The 14,463-nt window shown below is 44.0% G+C and overlaps 1 protein-coding gene across 1 annotated transcript in view; it reads left to right on the forward strand.

Moving 5' to 3' along the window:
• Positions 1-14,463, forward strand: part of baiap2l1b (BAR/IMD domain containing adaptor protein 2 like 1b) — an 82,004-nt gene that overhangs the window by 41,694 nt on the left and 25,847 nt on the right.

The following is a 14,463-nucleotide window of genomic DNA, read 5'->3' on the forward strand; positions in this document are numbered from 1 at the left end:
CAGCTTGGGGATTTGAACCAGAGACTTTTCAGTTACCGGCCCAATGCTGTTAACCACTAGGCTACCTGCCGCCCTCATACACACACACCTGTACATACACACTCACACTCTCGCTCTCAATCTCACACACACACCTTCGACATACGAGACAGTGTCGATCATACCCAATGTAACATTATCCAAGTCTCCAGACAATGCCCTCATGCATGAGTATGCTGTGTGTGTTATGTGTTGTTTGGTGTTCTGGATAGTTCCATTAATACACCTCTCTGTACTGTGCCTCCTCCCTCCCCCACCAACACACACGCATGTTGTTATACTGGAAGATCCAGTCGGTGCCTCCTACACACACGCGCACACACACACACACACACACACACACACTTCAGACTGAGACAAAGAAAGATACACCTCTTTAGTCCAGTGGTGTGTATTCATGGATACCAAGGCTTCCCACAAAAATGTACCCCAAAATAAATGAAAAAACATTAAATAATGTATGTTTCGTCTTTCTGTGCTTTCCTAATTTTCATTGCATCCGAGTAAGCGAAACGGCTCCCCTCTGCCTCTGTATGTGTAGGCCATCTATCTGATGCTGTCTGGTCATAGAGTATGACATTTTTGCCGTAGCATTGAATGTAAGGGAAGCCAGCGAGCATTTGGCCTCCCTTGATAAAAAAAGTATAAAATAATAGCCAATCAGCATTGAGCTAAACTGAGTGAGCTCAACTGTGAATAGTCCTGGCGCACAACAAAAAAAGTGTCAAGGGAAGCCCGTTTTGATTTGGCTTTGTTCCTATCACAGAGAAATATGTAATCGATTAAAAACAACTTGAATTGTTGCACCTTGTTGTGCAGTTGTCCTTCGGTGGCCAGCTAGCTAAAATTGTCCCTTTCCTAAATTAGCCATGGATGGAGATAAGGATTTGGACTTGTGGTTTTACTTAATTCTCCGTACTGGCCAATGCTTACAACTACAATTCTGATCCGACCATAACATACATTGTGCCCCTGGACTGAGAGATGGACATTCAATATGTAGCTAGCTAGATGTAGAAGGCTAATGTTAACTAGCTAACGTTGCCCATGAAAGGAAGTTAGTCTAGAGAGCAAGCATTTTAGCCAGGTAGCCTAGGACAACAAAAACTAACAGCGTGTACTGTATGACAGAGTCATAGACCGTTTCCTGAACATTAAAGAGAGCAGAATGGCATTGGTGTTTCTCCACAAGTAGGGTGAGTCAACATGTTTTTCTACTTGCACGAACGCTCACACACACACACACATCAGAACCATAGACAGCCACATCATATTTAGCTCACGTTGATTGGATTCAATTGTTTTTGGTATCTTTTAGTTGTCACTGTATTAGACTAAGCAGAGGTGATTTGATGGTGTTGAAATGGTGCTGGAATAGTGGAGAAATATCCTGTTTTCTTTTTGTCCAAAAATGTCGGAAACAATAACTTTCTTGACCAATATGTAGGTAATGTAGCTGTTTGTTACATGCAGTATGCTTTGTGGACTTCGCCAGACAGAGGTTGCTCTCCAGTTTTGTGATGAAACAAAAGTGTGGTTGAATTTATTCTGCCACTGTGTCTTCTCATAGTCTCGGCCTGTAGATCAGTGTCAAGGCACATGAACTAACAGGTTATAGAGCAAACAACGCAATTATCACAACACATATGTTGTAATATGGCATTTTCTTCTGGCTTGGATTCTGCAGTGATTTTATCCACGCACCGCTACTGCTTTAGTCACAACTCTGACAGTCTGCTGCCGAATAGGACGAGAAAGACCCAAATTATGAACAGTCATTAGTATACATTCTGAGGTAAAGTTAAAGTACTGTTTAACCCCCTAGAGTTTATTGACGCACCGGTGCTTCAATCTATCCTAAATAACAAAAGAAAAACATAGAAATCTGTCCGTTTAAGCTAGAGATATTTTGCATTGGATGCATCTCAATCCACCGCTTCCTCTAGTGACGCACTTCCACATCTACGGTGAAAGGTGGCAGAGCTAGAGTGGTGTTTGTCAGACCACAAGTCATCCCACAAACATGATGGTGTTCTCCGTTTTGCTCTATGACCCCCATAAGTAGGAGACTCGTCTGAAGTCGGTACCGTCGATGTGCCAACTTCTGTTTCGTAGCGTCTGAACCGTTTTGGCTACAAACTAATGGGACCCAACTGTGGAAAGGGGAGGTTCTCATGAACATGATGGTGTTCACTGTTTTGCTGTATGCTGGGGTGGAGCGTGTGGAGTGCCCCAGAGTCTGGTGAGAGAGCCTGGTCCTAGTCTCTCTCACCAGACTCTGGGGTGCTCCACACGCTAACCTGGTCCTAGTCTCTCTCACCAGACTCTGGGGCGCTCCACACGCTAACCTGGTCCTAGTCTCTCTCATCAGACTCTGGGATGATCCACACGCTAGCCTGGTCCTAGTCTCTCTCATCAGACTCTGGGGTGATCCACACACTAGCCTGGTCCTAGTCTCTCTCATCAGACTCTCGGTCGCTCAACACACTAGCCTGGTCCTAGTCTCTCTCATCAGACTCTCGGTCGCTCAACACACTAGCCTGGTCCTAGTCTCTCTCATCAGACTCTCGGTCGCTCAACACACTAGCCTGGTCCTAGTCTTTCTCATCAGACTCTGGGGTGATCCACACGCTAGCCTGGTCCTAGTCTCTCTCATCAGACTCTCGGTCGCTCAACACACTAGCCTGGTCCTAGTCTCTCTCATCAGACTCTCGGTCGCTCAACATGCTAGCCTGGTCCTAGTCTCTCTCACCAGACTCTCGGTCGCTCAACACACTAGCCTGGTCCTAGTCTCTCTCATCAGACTCTCGGTCGCTCAACACACTAGCCTGGTCCTAGTCTCTCTCATCAGACTCTCGGTCGCTCAACACACTAGCCTGGTCCTAGTCTCTCTCATCAGACTCTCGGTCGCTCAACATGCTAGCCTGGTCCTAGTCTCTCTCACCAGACTCTGGGGTGCTCCACACGCTAACCTGGTCCTAGTCTCTCTCACCAGACTCTGGGGCGCTCCACACGCTAACCTGGTCCTAGTCTCTCTCATCAGACTCTGGGATGATCCACACGCTAGCCTGGTCCTAGTCTCTCTCATCAGACTCTGGGGTGATCCACACACTAGCCTGGTCCTAGTCTCTCTCATCAGACTCTCGGTCGCTCAACACACTAGCCTGGTCCTAGTCTCTCTCATCAGACTCTCGGTTGCTCAACACACTAGCCTGGTCCTAGTCTCTCTCATCAGACTCTCGGTCGCTCAACACACTAGCCTGGTCCTAGTCTTTCTCATCAGACTCTGGGGTGATCCACACGCTAGCCTGGTCCTAGTCTCTCTCATCAGACTCTCGGTCGCTCAACACACTAGCCTGGTCCTAGTCTCTCTCATCAGACTCTCGGTCGCTCAACATGCTAGCCTGGTCCTAGTCTCTCTCACCAGACTCTCGGTCGCTCAACACACTAGCCTGGTCCTAGTCTCTCTCATCAGACTCTCGGTCGCTCAACACACTAGCCTGGTCCTAGTCTCTCTCATCAGACTCTCGGTCGCTCAACACACTAGCCTGGTCCTAGTCTCTCTCATCAGACTCTCGGTCGCTCAACATGCTAGCCTGGTCCTAGTCTCTCTCACCAGACTCTCGGTCGCTCAACACACTAGCCTGGTCCTAGTCTCTCTCATCAGGCTCTAGGGCGCTCCACACGCTAGCCTGGTCCTAGTCTCTCTCATCAGGCTCTAGGGCGCTCCACCCGCTAGCCTGGTCCTAGTCTCTCTCATCAGACTCTGGGGCGCTCCACACGCTAGCCTGGTCCTAGTCTCTCTCATCAGGCTCTAGGGCGCTCCACACGCTAGCCTGGTCCTAGTCTCTCTCATCAGACTCTGGGGTGATCCACACGCTAACCTGGTCCTAGTCTCTCTCATCAGACTCTGGGACGCTCCACACGCTAGCCTGGTCCTAGTCTCTCTCATCAGGCTCTAGGGCGCTCCACACGCTAGCCTGGTCCTAGTCTCTCTCATCAGGCTCTAGGGCGCTCCACACACTAGCCTGGTCCTAGTCTTTCTCATCAGACTCTGGGGCGCTCCACACGCTAGCCTGGTCCTAGTCTCTCTCATCAGGCTCTAGGGCGCTCCACACGCTAGCCTGGTCCTAGTCTCTCTCATCAGGCTCTGGGGTGATCCACACGCTAGCCTGGTCCTAGTCTCTCTCATCAGACTCTGGGCGCTCCACACGCTAGCCTGGTCCTAGTCTTTCTCATCAGACTCTGGGGCGCTCCACACGCTAGCCTGGTCCTAGTCTTTCTCATCAGACTCTGGGGCGCTCCACACGCTAGCCTGGTCCTAGTCTCTCTCATCAGGCTCTAGGGCGCTCCACCCCAGCTGGGGCACAGCGGCTGTGAGAAGAAACTAGCTTTTTCCCGTATTCACAAAGCGCTCAGAGTAGGAGTGCTGATCTAGGATCAGGTCCCCCTGTCCATATATAATCAGATGCATTCTGATTTAAGACCGAAATTAGACCCTAGATTCCTACTATGAGACGCATTGTGAATATGGGCCCTGATCTCAGGTATGTGCTTTAACCTACTGAGGCACGTGCAGTACAGATGCATGAAGTTGAAACGGCATGATAACAATATTCAGATGAGTTGTTTTACCTGCTGATCTGGGACCAGGCTACAGTAGGTTGGTGCTCTGTCACAGAGAATTTCCCTGCGCAGCAGGACATACAAATTGTAGTTTAATTGTATTTAAGGTTTAAAAAGGCTTCTAAAGTTTGTCATTTCCACTTTAACATTTCAGACTTGATTTGCCCTAACAAAAAATATGTCAACCCCTACAAAAATGTCCATCACTTATATTTCACATAATAATTCATATTACCTGTTGCTGCAAGATTATTTTCCTGCTGTGAGAAGCAGGGTGAAATTAAGATGGCTCATCTGTATAGATAAATATTGGTATTACAGATCTGGGAACAGGCTACAGTAGATCTAACATTGACCTTGAGAGTAGAACCCCAGAATCTGGTCCTGGATCAGCTCTAATATAACCGGACAACTGTCGACAGAGTCAGATCCCTGGTTTGGTCACAAGACTATCAACAGACTGCACCCAGGCTCAGAGACATGCACGCACGCGAAAACGCACGCACCCACTACTTTTGACCGGAGTCCATAGCTGGAGTCCATTTATATTGGGTGTATCTACCACGTCCTGTACCGGTCCAGAAAGATGCATCCGTTGTTTTGTTATTTTCTGCCTGCAAACAAGTTGGATGATTCAGTAACTATTGAAGAGCTTGAACGATTCATTGACGAGAGATACTTACAAACTCAAAGAAACATGTCGCTGGTTTCAGAGGATTCAATCACTGTTAAGGACAACAAACCCAATCAACAATACAAACCAAAACCAAGTTGGCCAAGTGGTATCAACGATGTCATAAAACCTCCCCAAGCAAGAGGGCGCACGTGGAGAGTCGGGAGAGGTTTATGAATAAGGATGTTGACTTGTTTGAATCCATCAATGAAAGGCCGGCCATACTTGATATTTTGGATAACCTACGAGAGGACATTAATGCATTATGTGCCAGTCTAGATTTCAGCCAACGTCAGATTGATGATCTAAGGAAAGAGAACACAGTGCTGAAAGGTACTGTAGACTATATTCATGGCAAGGTGGAGGTGGTGCAAAGGGAGAACAAACAACTTAAAGAAACCTTGCTTGATGTACAGTGTCGATCAATGCGGGACAATCTCATCTTTTCAGGGATACCGGAGAAAGACAACAGCAGAGGCTGTGAGGACACTGTCAACTCAACTGAAACTGCCCACTGATGTTGTGCATAATGCCACTTTCTCCAGAGTCCATAGAATGGGTAAGGCCTCTGGGAATGGGCCCTGGGCTATTATTGCATGTTTTTAACATTTTAAGGAAATGGGGGAAGAACAAGGGCAGAGAACTCCGAAACATTGATTTTGGAATGAATGATCACTTGCCCACGGAGATCAATGAAAGGAGAAAAAACTGTATCCCATCATGAAGGAAAAGCATTGTCTGACTCAACAAGTCTCCTTGGTGATGGATAAACTTCACATCAACGGGCAACTGTATCGGGACGCTATTTTAATCCAATGTTCAAATCTGAGTTTGTGTGTATCATGACAACTTCAACTATAACGAATACATGCTCTATTGATCTCCTCCTGACAAGGAAAGGGCTGCATATAGCTCAGGTTAATGTATGAAGCCTTCCTAACAAAACACATCAGGTTTTTAACTTGGTCAACATAAATAATATTCATATTTTAACTTTGACGAAACGCATTCAGATGCATCTGTAAATGATGAACATTTATATATGTCTACTTAGAAGGGACAGGAATAGTGGGGGTGTAGCACTGTACATTCAGAATCATATACCTTTTAAGAGGAGGGATGACCTTAATGTATGTCAAATAGAGGCACTAAGGACTCAAGTACATCTGCCTCACCAGGCATCCTTATTGGTAGGATGTGTGTAAAGACCTCCTAGCTCTACGGTGTCCTATCTGGATGACTTATGCACGGGGTTTGACCAGGCCACAAATGTATTTATTTTCGTAAAACGTTATTTTACAAAAATGATTTTAATGATTGTAAAAATGATTGTAATAAGGTATGGAATAAAGTTCAGGGCATACTTGGTACATCTATCTAATCATCTAATTTATTTAGTGGATCATTAAATATTTTTGACAAAAGTATTGCATTATGGGTTTAAGAAGGCAGCATTGAAGTGGGTACAATCATATCTAACTGACAGGAAACAGTCCATCTATATCAATGGGTCATTTTCTACGCCTCATGATTTAAACTGTGGTATACCACAGGGCAGCCGCCTTGGGCCACTTCTTTACTTAATATACACCAACAACCTTCCTTATGCCTTATCTGAAACTCAAGTTACTATATTTGAAGATTATACTACAATTTATACAGCAAGACAATCGGTTCAACGGGTACAGCAAGCTTTACAAGTAGATCTGGAAAATATCAGGGAGTGGGTTTGCCGGAACAAACTCGTTGTGAACACCAAGAAATCCAAGGTTATATTGGTCTGTTCCACCAGGAAAAGGCCAACACAGCATAGGATACAATGAAGTATGGGGGGAGTACAAATTGAGGAAGTGGCAGAAACCAAACTACTAGGGGTGCAGCTAGACAACCGCTTATCATGGTTGTCAAATAACTCATCTATGTAAAATATATATATTTAAAAAAAACTGCATGCATGCATGATCAGAAGGAAAGCTAAATACTTTCCCTGGAAGCATTAATAAGCTAACAACCCAAGCATTAATTGGAAATGCACCAGAAAGTGAAATTAGGAGGCTGCAGATTGCACAGAACAAAGCAGCAAGGATTGTTTTGAGGTGGAGATATGGTTATTCTGGTGTAGTCATGCTCAATGCTCTTGGTTGGTCATCAATCAACAAGATAATTGAAAAAAAACATGCTTATTTTATTTCACAATGTACACCATTTAAAGCGGCAAAACTCTATTCACAACAGTATTCAGACAGACATTCAGTAAATACTAGGAATATATTGTCCACCATCTACAGTTGAAGTCAGACGTTTACATACACCGTGGCCAAATACATTAAACTCAGTTTTGAACTATTCTTGACATTTTAATCCTAGTAAAAATTCCCTATCTTGGGTCAGTTAGGATCACCACTTTATTTTAAGAATATGAAATGTCAGAATAATAGTAGAATTAATTAATTTAAGCTTTTATTTCTTTCATCACATTCCCAGTGGGTCAGAAGTTTACCTACACTCAATTAGTATTTGGTAGTATTGCCTTTTAAATTGTTTAACTTGGGTCAAATGTTTCGGGTAGCCTTCCACAATAAGTTGGGTGAATTTTGGCAAATTCCTGTCGTGGAAATTTCCTGTATTACCAAATCATGAGAGAGCAAACCACACACAAGTCAGAGTTATCATAAAGCCCATCTTTAATTATATGAGCTTCACCATAGCCCTGTGACTCTCAGATCAATTCAGCGTCCATAAATGAATTCTCTGAGAGTGCTTACAAAATAGTCCTTAGTATCATGTATAGCCAAGACACACCCATCAAAACTCACATGACGAATAACAGATCTTAGGAACATTACACAAAGAACCTTTTACCAGAAAAAAAGAGTATCCCATAATTTATATCATTAGCTATAAATTATCGTTCAGTTTGGTCTCCTAAACGAAGCTCTTATCTCATTCTTGGTACCACTTAGGACCGAGACATTACCTCATCCAATGGCATATATCAATTGTCAATTTCTAGATACTCCCATAAAAATACAACCCCTCCTGGACAAGCTTACAGAGAGAAGTGACTGGCACACAGACATTGTGGAGCCACCTAACTGGTTCCCCATTAATCACACCATCCCTTCACATGGTTTAGGAATAGTTAGACACATTCACAGATAAGACTAACCTGACCTCTCCCCTCTCTGGGCCCAAGTAACTTTTCTCCCACATAAGCATGCTATAACTTATGAAAATTAATTAATAAAACCTCTTATTTATAAATGTTACCTAAAGGATTCTGATTCTGCCACGACATTCCTCCTAACAGAGCTGGTGTAACTGAGTCAGGTTTGTAGGCCTCCTTACTCACACACGCTTTTTCAGTTCTGCCCACACATTTTCTATGGGATTGAGGTCAAGGCTTTGTGATGGCCACTCCAATACCTTGACTTTGTTGTCCTTAAGCCATTTTGCCACAACTTTGGAAGTATGCTTGGGGTCATTGTCCATTTGGAAGACCCATTTGCGACCAAGCTTTAACTTCCTGACTGATGTCTTGAGATTTTGCTTCAATATATCCACATAATTTTACGTCCTCATGATGCTGTCTATTTTGTAAAGTGCACCAGTCCATCCTGCAGCAAAGCACCCCCACGAAATGATGCTGCCACCCCCGTGCTTCATGGTTGGGATGGTGTTCTTCGGCTTGCAAGCCTCCCCCTTTTTTACTTCAAACATAACAATGGTCATTATGGCCAAACTGTTCAATTTTTGTTTCATCAGACCAGAGAACATTTCTCAAAAGTACGATCTTTGTCCCCGTGTGCATTTGCAAACCGTAGTCTGGCATTTTTATGGCGGTTTCAGAGCAGTGGCTTCTTCCTTGCTGAGCGGCCTTTATAGGACTCGTTTTACTGTGGATATAGATACTCCAGCATCTTCACAAGGTCCTTTGTTTTTGATCTGGGATTGATTTGCACTTTCCGCACCAAAGTACGTTCATCTCTAGGAGACAGAACGCATCTCCTTTCTGTGTGGTATGATGGCTGCATGGTCCCATGGTGTTTAAACTTGCTTACAATTGTTTGTACAGATGAACGTGGTACCTTCAGGCGTTTGGAAATTGCTCCCAAGGATGAACCAGACTTGTGAAGGTCTACAATTTTTTTCTGAGGTCTTGGCTGATTTCTTTTGATTTTCCCATGATGTCAAGCAAAGAGGCACTGAGTTTGAAGGTAGGCCTTGACATACATCCACAGGTACACCTCCAATTGACTCAAATTATGTCAATTAGCCTATCAGAAGCTTCTAAAGCCATGACATTATTTTCTGGAATTTTTCAAGCTGTTTAAAGGCACAGTCAACTTAGTGTATGTAATCTTCTGACCCACTGGAATTGTAATGGTGTATTATAAGTGAAAATAATTGTTGGACCGGAAATGTGTGGAGTGGTTGAAAAATGAGTTTTAATGACTCCAACCTAAGCGTATGTAAACTTCCGACTCTGTGTGTGTTATCCAGACTGAGCAATAAAGAGAGCAATAAACAAATGTAATTATTAATCTGAGCAAACCAGAAACATGTCAGTATATATATTCAAACAATACTTTAGAACCATTTAAATATAATAAATTGGAAGGTTGTGCAGGACTTTGGTATATGAATGAATCAATCTATCCTTTCAGACTGTTAGAGTATTTATCTGGTCAATATGTCAGTGTATTATGTCTGTTTGCAACAGTGTGGTATACCTGAAAATGTGATTGTATTATAAATTGTATTTGAATATTTAAGGTCTTTTGGGAGATTAGTCCAAATAAGAACTAAAATAGATCCTAATAAAATTCAATTACTCGCTCTCATTTCTCTCTCTCTCATTCCTCTCTCTCTGTTGGTCTCTCTCTCATTCCTCTCTCTCTGTTGGTCTCTCTCTCTCATTCCTCTCTCTCTGTCGGTCTCTCTCTCCATGTGGCCAATCTCCCTGTTTTGCTGTCTGTTCAGGCTTCTGAGGGATCAGTGTTCTGAGTCAGACTCCCTAGTGATCTGAGTGTCGTTCTGTCTGTATGCCAGTCATTCTCTGGGGCAGACAGACAGATGGCCTGACGTCTGGGCTGAGACACAGGGGCTTAGCTGTAGATGACTCACCAGTACAGCTAAACACTTCCTGGGAACTGTCTCTTCATTGACCAATAATTACACTGGTAATTTACCTGACCCCCCCCCCACCACGCACTCTCTCTCTCTTGACCCTCCCTCTCTCCTCTCTCGCACTCTCCCTATCTCCCTCCCTCGCTCTCTCTCTTTCTCGCCTTTCTTTCCTACCTGTTTCCACAGAACTAAAGATATGTGTCCATAGCAACAGCCATTATTTAGCCTTGACAGATGTATTGTGTCAACCAGGATGGTTGCATTTATTACATTTCACACCCCTGTTTCACTCGCACATATACACACACACATATATGTATATATATATATACATACATACACACACACACACACACACACACACACAGTGGGGCAAAAAAGTATTTAGTCAGCCACCAATTGTGCATGTTCTCCCACTTAAAAAGATGAGAGGCCTGTAATTTTCATCATAGGTACACTTAAACGATGACAGACAAAATGAGAGAAAAAAAATCCAGAAAATCACATTGTAGGATTTTACAGTTATTTATTTGCAAATTATGGTGGAAAATAAGTATTTGGTCACCTACAAACAAGCAAGATTTCTGGCTCTCACAGACCTGTAACTTCTTCTTTAAGAGGCTCCTCTGTCCTCCACTCGTTACCTGTATTAATGGCACCTGTTTGAACTTGTTATCAGTATAAAAGACACCTGTCCATAACCTCAAACAGTCACACTCCAAACTCCACTATGGCCAAGACCAAAGAGCTGTCAAAGGACACCAGAAACCAACTGTGGGAGCAATTATTAGGAAATGGAAGACATACATGACCACTGATAATCTCCCTTGATCTAGGGCTCCATGCAAGATCTCACCCCGTGGGGTCAAAATGATCACAAGAACGGTGAGCAAAAATCCCAGAACCACGCGGGGGGACCTAGTGAATGACCTGCAGAGAGCTGGGAACAAAGTAACAAAGCCTACCATCAGTAACACACTACGCCGCCAGGGACTCAAATCCTGCAGTGCCAGACGTGTCCCCCTGCTTAAGCCAGTACATGTCCAGGCCCGTCTGAAGTTTGCTAGAGAGCATTTGGATGATCCAGAAGAAGATTGGGAGAATGTCATATCGTCAGATGAAACCAAAATAGAACTTTTTGGTAAAAACTCAACTCGTCGTGTTTGGAGGACAAAGAATGCTGAGTTGCATCCAAAGAACACCATACCTACTGTGAAGCATGGGGGTGGAAACATCATGCTTTGGGGCTGTTTTTCTGCAAATGGACCAGGACGACAGATCCGTGTAAAGGAAAGAATGAATGGGGCCATGTATCGTGAGATTTTGAGTGAAAACCTCCTTCCATCAGCAAGGGCATTGAAGATGAAACATGGCTGGGTCTTTCAGCATGACAATGATCCCAAACACACCGCCCGGGCAATGAAAAAGTGGCTTCGTAAGAAGCATTTCAAGGTCCTGGAGTGGCCTAGCCAGTCTCCAGATCTCAACCCCATAGAAAATCTTTGGAGGGAGTTGAAAGTCTGTGTTGCCCAGAAACAGCCCCAAAACGTCACTGCTCTAGAGGAGATCTGCATGGAGGTGTGGGCCAAAATACCAGCAACAGTGTGTGAAAACCTTGTGAAGACTTACAGAAAACGTTTGACCTCTGTCATTGCCAACAAAGGGTATATAACAAAGTATTGAGAAACTTTTGTTATTGATCAAATACTTATTTTCCACCATAATTTGCAAATAAATTCATTAAAAATCCTACAATGTGATTTTCTGGAGAAAAAAAAATCTAATTTTGTCTGTCATAGTAAAAGTGTACCTCTGATGAAAATTACAGGCCTCTCTCATATTTTTAAGTGGGAGAACTTGCACAATTGGTGGCTGACTAAATACTTTTTTGCCCCACTGTATACACACACACACAGGAACACACACACGCAGGAATATTTGAATTATCCTGGTCGAGTTTCAGGTCCCTGGGCATGATACCTTATCTGTGGCTTTATCTCAGTACATGGAGGGACAATGATTGCAGTATAGCTCCGCACGCACGTGTCGGTGATAAGGAGGTGACGTCATGGCTCCCATGATAAGGAGGAGGTGATTGTTATGGCGCCCATGATAAGGAGGAGGTGATTGTTATGGCGCCCATGATAAGGAGGAGGTGATTGTTATGGCGCCCATGATGAGGAGGATGTGATGTTATGGCTCCCATGATGAGGAGGAGGTGATGTTATGGCTCCCATGATGATGAGGATGTGATGTTATGGCTCCCATGATGAGGAGGAGGTGATGTTATGGCTCCCATGATAAGGAGGATGTGATGTTATGGCTCCCATGATGAGGAGGAGGTGATGTTATGGCTCCCATGATGATGAGGAGGAGGAGGTGATGTTATGACTCCCATGATAAGGAGGAGGTGATGCTATGGTTCCCATGATAAGGAGGAGGTGACGTTATGGCTCCCATGATGAGGAGGAGGTGATGTTATGACTCCCATGATAAGGAGGAGGTGACGTTATGGCTCCCATGATAAGGAGGATGTGATGTTATGGCTCCCATGATAAGGAGGATGTGATGTTATGGCTCCCATGATAAGGAGGAGGTGATGTTATGGCTCCCATGATAAGGAGGTGATTGTTATGGCTCCCATGATAAGGAGGAGGTGACGTTATGGCTCCCATGATAAGGAGGAGGTGACGTTATGGCTCCCATGATAAGGAGGAGGTGACGTTATGGCTCCCATGATAAGGAGGAGGTGACGTTATGGCTCCCATGATAAGGAGGAGGTGACGTTATGGCTCTCATGATAAGGAGGAAGTGATGTTATGGGAAAGGCCAGCGTTGTCACAGGTCACCCAAACAATGGTGTGTCTCTTTTCTTGTAGGAAGTCTAGGAGGTGGGGTCTGGGAAATTAGGAAATTGTGATGCAATGGCTCCCTGATAAGGAGGAGGTGACGTTATGGCTCCCATGATAAGGAGGAGTGTGCTCTTATGGCTCCTTGCCTTGTCTGATAGTGCACAAGTTTTGACCAGAATGACACCTTAGTCCCTAAATAGTGCACTACTTTAACTCCCAATAAAGGAGGTGACGTTGGTGGCATCCCATTTTGATGTGATCGCAGGTGCAGCAAAATGCTTATATTTCTAGCTCCAACAGTGCAGTAATCCCTAACGATACACAATAATAGGCTGACAATTACTCATGATAAGGAGGAAGTGATGTTATGGGAAAGGCCAGCGTAATGTCACAGGTACACACCAAACAATGGTGTAATCCCTTTTCTTGTAGGAAGTCTAGGAGGTGGGGTCTGGGAAATTAGGAAATTGTGAAGCAAATTGCAAAATGGCCTCTTTTTTTTGAGAGAGATCCTGTATGCATGTCGCTGTGTTACTGTCCTCGTGTGTGACTGAGTGTGCTCTTATGTGCATACACTTGCCTTGTCTGATAGTGCACAAGTTTTGACCAGAATGACACCTTAGTCCCTAAATAGTGCACTACTTTAACCAAATAAAATTGTAATACACACCAATCCAACAGTGCAGTAATCCCTAACGATACACAATATTTGCAGTAATCCCTAACGATACACAATAATACAGCAAAACAGTGCAGTAATTTCTAGCTAATACCACCAATCCAACAGTGCAGTAATCCCTAACGATACACAATAATACACACCAATCCAACAGTGCAGTAATCCCTAACGATACACAATAATACACACCAATCCAACAGTGCAGTAATCCCTAACGATACACAATAATACACACCAATCCAACAGTGCAGTAATCCCTAACGATACACAATAATACACACCAATCCAACAGTGCAGTAATCCCTAACGATACACAATAATACAACAGTGCAGTAATCCCTAACGATACACAATAATACACACCAATCCAACAGTGCAGTAATCCCTAACGATACACAATAATACACACCAATCCAACAGTGCAGTAATCCCTAACGATACACAATAATACACACCAATCCAAC

The sequence above is a fragment of the Oncorhynchus nerka genome, linkage group LG26 (genome assembly GCF_034236695.1).
Source record: "Oncorhynchus nerka isolate Pitt River linkage group LG26, Oner_Uvic_2.0, whole genome shotgun sequence".
Classification (NCBI taxonomy): Eukaryota; Metazoa; Chordata; class Actinopteri; order Salmoniformes; family Salmonidae; genus Oncorhynchus; species Oncorhynchus nerka.